Source organism: Momordica charantia (genome assembly GCF_013281855.1).
Source record: "Momordica charantia cultivar OHB3-1 chromosome 8 unlocalized genomic scaffold, Mcharantia_2.0 BLBB01000008.1, whole genome shotgun sequence".
NCBI classification, from domain to species: domain Eukaryota; kingdom Viridiplantae; phylum Streptophyta; class Magnoliopsida; order Cucurbitales; family Cucurbitaceae; genus Momordica; species Momordica charantia.
Window position 1 is genome coordinate 15,972,574 of NW_028275166.1, and position 8,512 is coordinate 15,981,085.

Sequence of the window (8,512 nt, forward strand, 5' to 3'; positions counted from 1 at the left end):
CCTCTCCTCGGTTTAACCACTCAACAATGCAAATAAGCAACCTTTTCAGTATTGACTTGTTAAGACTTACAGTGGCCTTCTCTAAATCCTAACTTTTTGGGAAAACATGTTGAGCAATGAATGGAAAGTAAAAACACTACTTCTTAGCAACCCTTTTTAGACATAAAAGGCTAACTATCCATAACCGGGCTAGAGACGGGAATTTAGAAAGACATATTGAAGAAAATACAGCAAGTAAAATGGTTGAATGTGGAATGCATGTGTGAAAAACAAAAGTTAACTATCGGAGAGTTTTTATCGGGATTGAGAGCTTCGCCCTTCTCTTTCAAGCAAGGGGGAGTGTCACGTGCTCTTTCCTCCAAAAACACAACTCTCTTAACTAAAAATAAAGTAAAGTCAAAGGGAAGATAAGCAAAGTGCTGGATTTTTATATATTTGAATAAGTAGAAAATGACTAAGTACAAATGGAAACAAAACAAAGCTCAATAAAAGAATGTAAAGTGCTCGGGATTTAAAAACGAAAAGCAACTAATGAAAGCAACTCAAAAGTACTTAGAAAGCAACAAAGAAACACTAAAAATGATCAAGAGAAGGAAGCAAGGCTTGATGATTTTGGTGGAGAAGTTGCTGGAATTTATAGCTGTGCAGAATTGGTTAGGTAGGTCCTAAAACGATGGTGAATCACCCATTTCCAACTCTTTTGACTGACCAAATCGTGCTCAAACTGATAGTGGAACACTTCTTCTACACGTATGCATCGGTTGGAACCACCAAAACGCATTGGAAGACGCGTTTCATTAAGGGCAAAGTTGGAAGAAAAACTGTTTTCTGCAGGCATCCCAGGCGCCTGGCGCCTCCTGAGGTGTTTTTTCGTCTTTTCGCTTCTTTTGATTAATTTGCACTCCCAAATGGTCCTAAAATGTCATAAATACAATATAAGCCAACCCACAAACCATAATATATGAATTTTGCATGAATTGGAACTCAAACGATCGAGAAAAATCCGAAACAAAGCTGAAACACTGTAAAAACAGCATCTAAAACCTTCTTTTTACGCATGTAAACAAGCGTAATCAGTGCCTCCAGCCTGGGTTGTAGGTGTTCGAATATGGGTTAAAGTTCCTATTGTTCCCATGTCCTACATAAAAAACAGAAGCAGGGTTATGTGGACAATTATCATAAATATGGTTTTCACTGCAAAATGAACAAATGAGATCGTTGACTTGGCAAACAGGGGCAGGAGTGCAATAATCCGACTGCACAGGTTGTATCAGCGTGGCTAATGGATTTTTTATTCCCAATGCCATCTCTTTCAGCCTCTGGTTCATTGTAACCATCTCTTTTTGCATCGAGGTCGCAATGTCCAGAGCCAAAACTCCAGCTGGATCTTGCTTCTTTGGTGCTGCCCTAGATCTTTGCGAACACCATAGTTCGTTATGTGAAGCTAACTCATTTAGGATGTCAACTATCTCGTTGAATGTCTTCTTTGTAAAGGCTCCGTTGGCAGCATTGTTTAGCATCATCTTAGTAGGATGATCTAAGCCTCTAAAGAAATGTTCTATCTGGATGCATGCCGGCAAGCCATGGTTCGGACATTTCCTGATTAGTTCTTTAAATCTCTCCCACGCCTCGTGAACAGGTTCACGATCATACTGTCTAAAGGAGATGATCTCCTCTCTGATATGAGCGTGGCGAGTAGGTGGGAAGAATTTTGTTAAGAACTTCTCCACTAACGACCCCCATGTGGTGATGGATCCCGGTGGAAATGCATTGAGCCATGCTCTAGCTTGGTCCTTCAAAGAAAATGGAAAAAGTGTTAGTCTCAGAGCATCGTCTGTTATACCAGGTAATCGAAATGCATTTGCAATTTGAATGAATGATTTCAGATGATCATGTGGATCCTCATGTTCCTGCCCTCCAAAATGTCCAATTGTCTGCAACATTTGGAACATCATTGGTTTAAGCTCAAAGTTTGCGTGGGCTGGAATAGGGTTGACTATCCCTGAATCAAAGTTCTGAAAAGCCGTGGCGGCATATTCTCGCATTGCCACGTCTCTGTTGTCCGCCGTCTGGATATGGTTGAATTCATCATTTCTTGCATGATCCCTCATATTACCGTTAACAGCAGGTGGATCAACCGGATCACGAGGTGGAATATCTGCCATTGATGTGCTTGTACTCTCTACCTCACTTTCAGGACTGATTTCACCTTCTCTCTCTTTTTGCTTTTCTAGTTGTTTTCGAAGTCTTTGCTCCTTTCGAGTTTTTCGAAGGGTCCGCTCAATCTCAGGGTCAAGGGGTAGAAGAAAAGATCTTGTGCTCATGCACTTTAACTTACCCTTGTGAGATAAACGACCAAAAATATAGAACAAAAATGGTGGATGGAACTTACACCCAACAACAATTCACAAAAATAAAAACTAAAAGAATTTGAAAATAAATTTAAAACTCGGCATGTCCCCCTATAGGCTAGTTTTTGGAAAAGCATGTCATTTGCCTCTTGAGCTAGAATATAAAGCATTTTGGGCTACTAAGAAATTAAATTTTGATTTGTTGGCTGCAGGTGAAGCGAGGAAGTTACAATTGTTGGAATTAGAAGAACACAGGCACTTTTCTTATGAGAATGCTAAGTTGTTTAAGGAAAAAACTAAACAGTGGCATGATAGGCGTCTTCGGCCGAACAATCTTCAAGAATGTGATCTGGTTCTGTTATTCAACTATAGGTTGAAACTTTTCCCTGGAAAACTTAAGTCTAGATGGTCTGGTCCCTTTCAAATTTTTAAAGTCTACCCATATGGGGCAGTGGATCTAGTTGACTCTAAGGGAAATGTTTTTAAAGTAAATGGGCAGAGACTTAAGCCGTATTTTGGAGAACCAGTGGATAGAGGAAAAACCTCTATTCAACTTTCAGGTCAATAAATTTTTGCGAAAAATGTTTTTTCCTTCTTATCCGTTTTTGAAAGAACAAAAGTAAAGGAAGGAAGTCTTTGTATCTTGTATTTTCTTTTTGTTTAATTATAAAGTTTTTCTTATTAAGAGAATGTTTGTGAAAACATTGAAAAAAAAAAGAAAAAAAGAAAACGTTGAAAAAAAAAAAGAATTATGCAGGCGCCTGGCGCCTGCCCTGTTTTTCCAGCATTTCGAAAACTCTCAGGTTCGAGAAGTCGTGCAACATATCTACAACTTAAGGGCTTCATTGGATTTTGCGGTTTTACCTTCATGGCCTCCAGCGCTAGCTGCTATCCTTGGTCATCCATCTCCCAGTATTGACACTGATCCTAGTCCACAACCTCCGACTTCATGAAGGGGAGGTTCCTTCTTTGCTATTTTTTTGTGTTTTCTTCTTTTGGTTAATGACGTAGTTTGCATATTCTAGCATTAATACGCATGTTTTTTTTTTGTATTGATTATGTTTCGAGCTCAGTTGAAGCATGAATAAATTAGTATCGTTTATCTTCTGATCACTTAAAGTATGCCTTCACTTAACCTTAGTTTAGCTTTTCACATGCCTATTTTGAAGCATCTGTGCTGTGCATGTGATTTCATGTCGATGATGATTATAAGAGATTGTTGAGTTTTCTGTTCTATGCCTGACTAAGCTTTGAGCTATTTTCTTTGTTTATGTGATAAACTCATTTTCTTTTATGTCTTTTTGATCTTTACAGACTTTAAGCTTTTTCTTTGCCCCTATATAGGAAGTCCTTGTCCTTTTTACTATTAAGCTTTTTTTCATCCGATGCAAAAGTCTTTTCCCAGTGAGGACACTGTCTCTCTTAAGTTTGGGGGGGACAGTCGTTGTGTCAGTCGTTGTTTCAGAAAGATAAGGTCTTATATATATTTAAAAAATCATGCTATTTTCTTTTGAAAAAGAGTCAGTTGGAAAGAAAGAAAATGTTGAAAAAGCACATAGCTAAAAAAAAAAAAAACGAAAGAAAGAAAGAAAGAAAAAGTTGCAAAAGAGTAAAAAGAGTCTTGTTGAGAGAAAATAAGAGTGGGAAAAGACTTGTGTTAGAAAGAAAAGAGCGGTAAAAACAATGAGAGTTAAAGAAAATGTATTTATGATTCCCGAGTCCTACTGTAGACACCCATTTAGTTTTAGGTTGGGTGTTGACTTTGAAAATAGCAGTAAAGATGGTGATAAGTGACTTCGTGTTTCTCATTGTCGTCGTTTTATGACCTAGCTGTTAGTTCAAAGTCTTTCTACGAGTAGCTGTGGTTGAAACCAATGTTAGTGTGTGGAAACCTCAGGGGCTAGTAGCCGGTCTGTCAGATGTAAAAGTCTTAGTGTAAGGAGGGAGTGTGCAGATTCCTTAGGGGTATTTGAAAACGTTTTCTATTTTTGAAAGAGAAAAAAGATTTTGAAAGAAAAAGTTTTTATCATTTCAAACTTGGTTTATAGTGACTAAGTTTACAAAGGCAATAGAATGGTAGGCTCTGACATCTTTTCCTTGAGACAATTTATGATTGAACATCTCGGTTGCTTTTGCTTTTCTTTGTCCATGTGTTAGAAAGCTGATTAAAGTTGCTAAGTTTTGCTTGAGAACAAGCAAAAAGTTAAGTTTGGGGGTGTGATTACGCTTGTTTACATGCGTAAAAAGAAGGTTTTAGATGCTGTTTTTACAATGTTTCATCTTTGTTTCGGATTTTTCTCGGTCGTTTGAGTTCCAATTCATGCAAAATTCATATATTATGGTTTGTGGTTGGCTTATATTGTATTTATGACATTTTAGGACCATTTGGGAGTGCAAATTAATCAAAAGAAGCAAAAAGACGAAAAAAGCATCATGGGAGGCGCCAGGCGCCTGGGAGGCCTGCAGAAAAACTGGTTTTCTTCCAACTTTGCCCTTAATGAAACGCGTCTTCCAATGCGTTTTGGTGGTTCCAACCGATGCATACGTGTAGAAGAAGTGTTCCACTATCAGTTTCAGCACGATTTGGTCAGTCAAAAGAGTTGGAAATGGGTGATTCACCATCGTTTTAGGACCTACCTAACCAATTCTGCACAGCTAAAAATTTCAGCAACTTCTCCACCAAAATCATCAAGCCTTGCTTCCTTCTCTTGATCATTTTTAGTGTTTCTTTGTTGCTTTCTAAGTACTTTTGAGTTGCTTTCATTAGTTGCTTTTGGTTTTTAAATCCCGAGTACTTTACATTCTTTTATTGAGCTTTGTTTTGTTTCCATTTGTACTTAGTTATTTACTACTTATTCAAATATATAAAAATCTAGCACTTTGCTTATCTTCCCTTTGCCTTTACTTTATTTTTAGTTAAGAGAGTTGTGTTTTTGGAGGAAAGAGCACGTGACACTCTCCATTGCTTGAAAGAGAAGGGTGAAGCTCTCAATCCCGATAAAAACTCTCTGTTAGTTAACTTTTGTTTTTCACACATACATTCCACATTCAACCGTTTTACTTGCTGTATTTTCTTCAATATGTCTTTCTAAATTCCCGTCTCTAGCCCGGTTATGGATAGTTAGCCTTTTATGTCTAAAAAGGGTTGCTAAGAGGTAGTGTTTTTGCTTTCCATTCACTGTTCAACATGTTTTCCCAAAAAGTTAGGATTTAGAGAAGGCCACTGTAAGTCTTAACAAGTCAATACTGAAAAGGTTGCTTATTTGCATTGTTGAGTGGTTAAACCGAGGAGAGGAGCGCCTTAGACATAAGGGTTCCGCTTAAGTAGCCTAGACATAGGACCTTAACCCGAGGTTGCGACTATTTCCATCCTAAAACTAAGATATATCTCATAATAGACATATTAGGGAATGTCTTAGGACTTTGAACTTGCTTAGACATAAGTAAAGTGAGAAGCGTAGTCGTTAGTTTCTAAAGTAAAATGCATATTATCCTTAGCATGTCCTTGATTCTTTGTTGGCTAACTTGAAGTAAATCGGGCTAGGTTTTATTATTATAAGTCCAAATCCCAAATCCAAAACCATTATTTGTGACCACTTCCCATTTTACAAGAATCACTCATTTCAACATTCACTATTCTTTAAAACTTCAGAGTTTGGAAATTATTTAGAAGTCCTTGAGGATCGATACTTGGATACTCCATCCATTTTATATTACTCTGACAGGTGTGCGCTTGCATCTATATAATTGTTACCACGCTTAGTGCGTGCGTTCAGCATAAACACCCAGTCAATGGCAATCTTGAAGAAAGTATTTATATGTCTCAACCCGAAGGGTTCATAGAACAAGGTCAAGAGCAAAAGGTTTGCAAGCTTAAACGGTCCATATATGGACTAAAACAAGCATCTCGATCTGAACCTAAGGTTTGATTCTGCGATCAAATCTTATGGTTTTGACCAAAACGTTGATGGGCCTTGTGTATACAAGAAGATCGTCAACAACACCGTAGCCTTCTTAGTGTGTATGTGGATGATATTCTACTCATTGGGAATGATGTAACATACCTTGCTGACATAAAGAAGTAGTTAGCTACTGAGTTCCAAATGAAGGATTTGGGAGAAGCTCAGTATGTTCTTGGCATCCAAATTCTAAGGGATCGCAAAAACAGAACGTAGCCCTGTCTCAAGTAACTTATATTGACAAGATGCTTACTCGATATTCGATGCAGAATTCCAAGAAAGGTTTACTACCCTTCAGGCATGAAATTCATTTGTCTAAAGAACAGTGTCCTAAGACACCTCAAGAAGTTGAGGATATGAGACGTATACTCTATGCTTCAGCAGTGGGCAGCCTGATGTACGCTATGCTGTGCACTAGGCCTGACATTTGCTATGCGGTAGGCATAATCGGTAGGTACCAATCCAACCCAGGATATGATCACTGGATTGCTGTTAGAGGAATCCTCAAGTATCTACGGAGAACGAGGGATTACAAGCTCGTGTATGGCGCTAAGGATTTGATCCTTACAGGATACACTGACTCTGACTTCCAAACAGACAAGGATTCAAGGAAATCCACGTCGGGGTCAGTATTCACTCTTAACGGAGGAGCGGTAGTTTGGCGAAGCATCAAACAAGGATGTATCGCAGACTCCACCATGGAGGCTGAATATGTTGCGGCTTGTGAAGCAGCAAAAAAGGCGGTTTGGCTTAGAAAGTTCTTGACAGATTTGGAAGTCGTTCCGAACATGAACTTGTCCATCACACTTTATTGTGATAACAGTGGTGCTATGGCAAATTCTAAAGAACCTCGAAGCCATAAGAGAGGCAAACACATCGAAAGGAAGTACCACCTTATTCGGGAGATAGTGCAGCGAGGAGATGTGATTGTCACAAAGATCGCTACAGAGCACAATATTGCTGATCCTTTTACAAAGGCACTCACGGCTAAAGTGTTTGAGGGTCATCTAGAAAGTCTAGGTTTATGAGCTTTGTACAGTTAGTCTAGGGCAAGTGGGAGAAATGTAATTGGGTATAGTGTATGCCCTAGTTTATTGTATTTTCTATTTGCTTTATGATAATGTACACCCTACTCGAGTTTAGTTCAAGTGGGAGTTTGTTGGGTGTGTTGCCCTAAACTCGTAGTTTGTATTTTGTAAAAACAAATGTCTATTTAATAAAGTTTTATTCAATAAATTTGTTGTTGAATCATAGCTTTGCATTGTCCAAAATCCAATAAACTAAACATCCAAGGTTATTTATGATGTAATCGGGACAGTATATATACTGGGTATATAGTTGATATACGGGATATATATTTGATATACCCCTGATATATGAATGGATAATGTCCCGTGAATAACCTAAAGGGTCTATAGTATATGGATAAGGCTGGGTACTTTATCCTGGCAACACTATGGATACGACCCACTCTGTAAAGGTTACAGACGACTCGATCCAAGTCGTTCGTGTGGAGACATGCGAGTGGGGGTATCCTGTACAATGACTTTGTATATGACCGGACCACGAAATAGGCAATCTTTAGACGTAACACCGTTAACTAATAGGTTGCTATTTCTTAGGTTCACCAGGCAACTCATTCTCAATCCTGAGTGAGTTGTGGACTCTTGCCCGTGAGGGCTCGTTCTTTGATCTATATGGGTGAGAGTGGCCCGAGTCGCCGATTCAACATTCCTACCATTTTTGGGACGAGACCGAGTGGGGAGCTGGGAACATAACTTCACAAGATGAAATTCACTCCTCCCCGACTTTAAATGCTGACTCCGGGACTTGAACAAGGGGCCCCACCTTCTCATTGGCCGAGAGGGACTTTCGGTTATTTGTTGGACCATAACCGGGTTGTTCATTAAAGGAGCAGTGGTGTTTAATGAGTAAGATGTAACTCAGGGGTAAAATGGTAATTTGACCCATCTTGAGTTACGAACACTCGTGAAGGGTTGACTCATCATTAATGGTCGTATATCCATGGCACGAAAACATTCTGCAGTGAGAAGAGTGCAACTACGGGTCTTTAGTGGAATGACCCGTAGTTAACGAATCTAGATTAACTCGGTCAATGAGTTTGACCAATTAATCTTGCATCGTTGGAGCTTCGGATCTGTAGGTCCATTAGGTCCCCTTGCTAGCTCATAACGGGTAAAA

At 39.0% G+C, this 8,512-nt stretch overlaps 1 non-coding gene across 1 annotated transcript; it reads left to right on the forward strand.

Annotated features, from left to right (window-relative positions):
* Positions 1–1,578: 1,578 nt before the first annotated feature.
* On the forward strand, positions 1,579–1,684 carry LOC148209621 (small nucleolar RNA R71). Its single transcript, XR_015793305.1, has one exon. It is a non-coding gene; the product is annotated as a small nucleolar RNA R71 (small nucleolar RNA).
* The last annotated feature ends 6,828 nt before the right edge of the window (positions 1,685–8,512 follow it).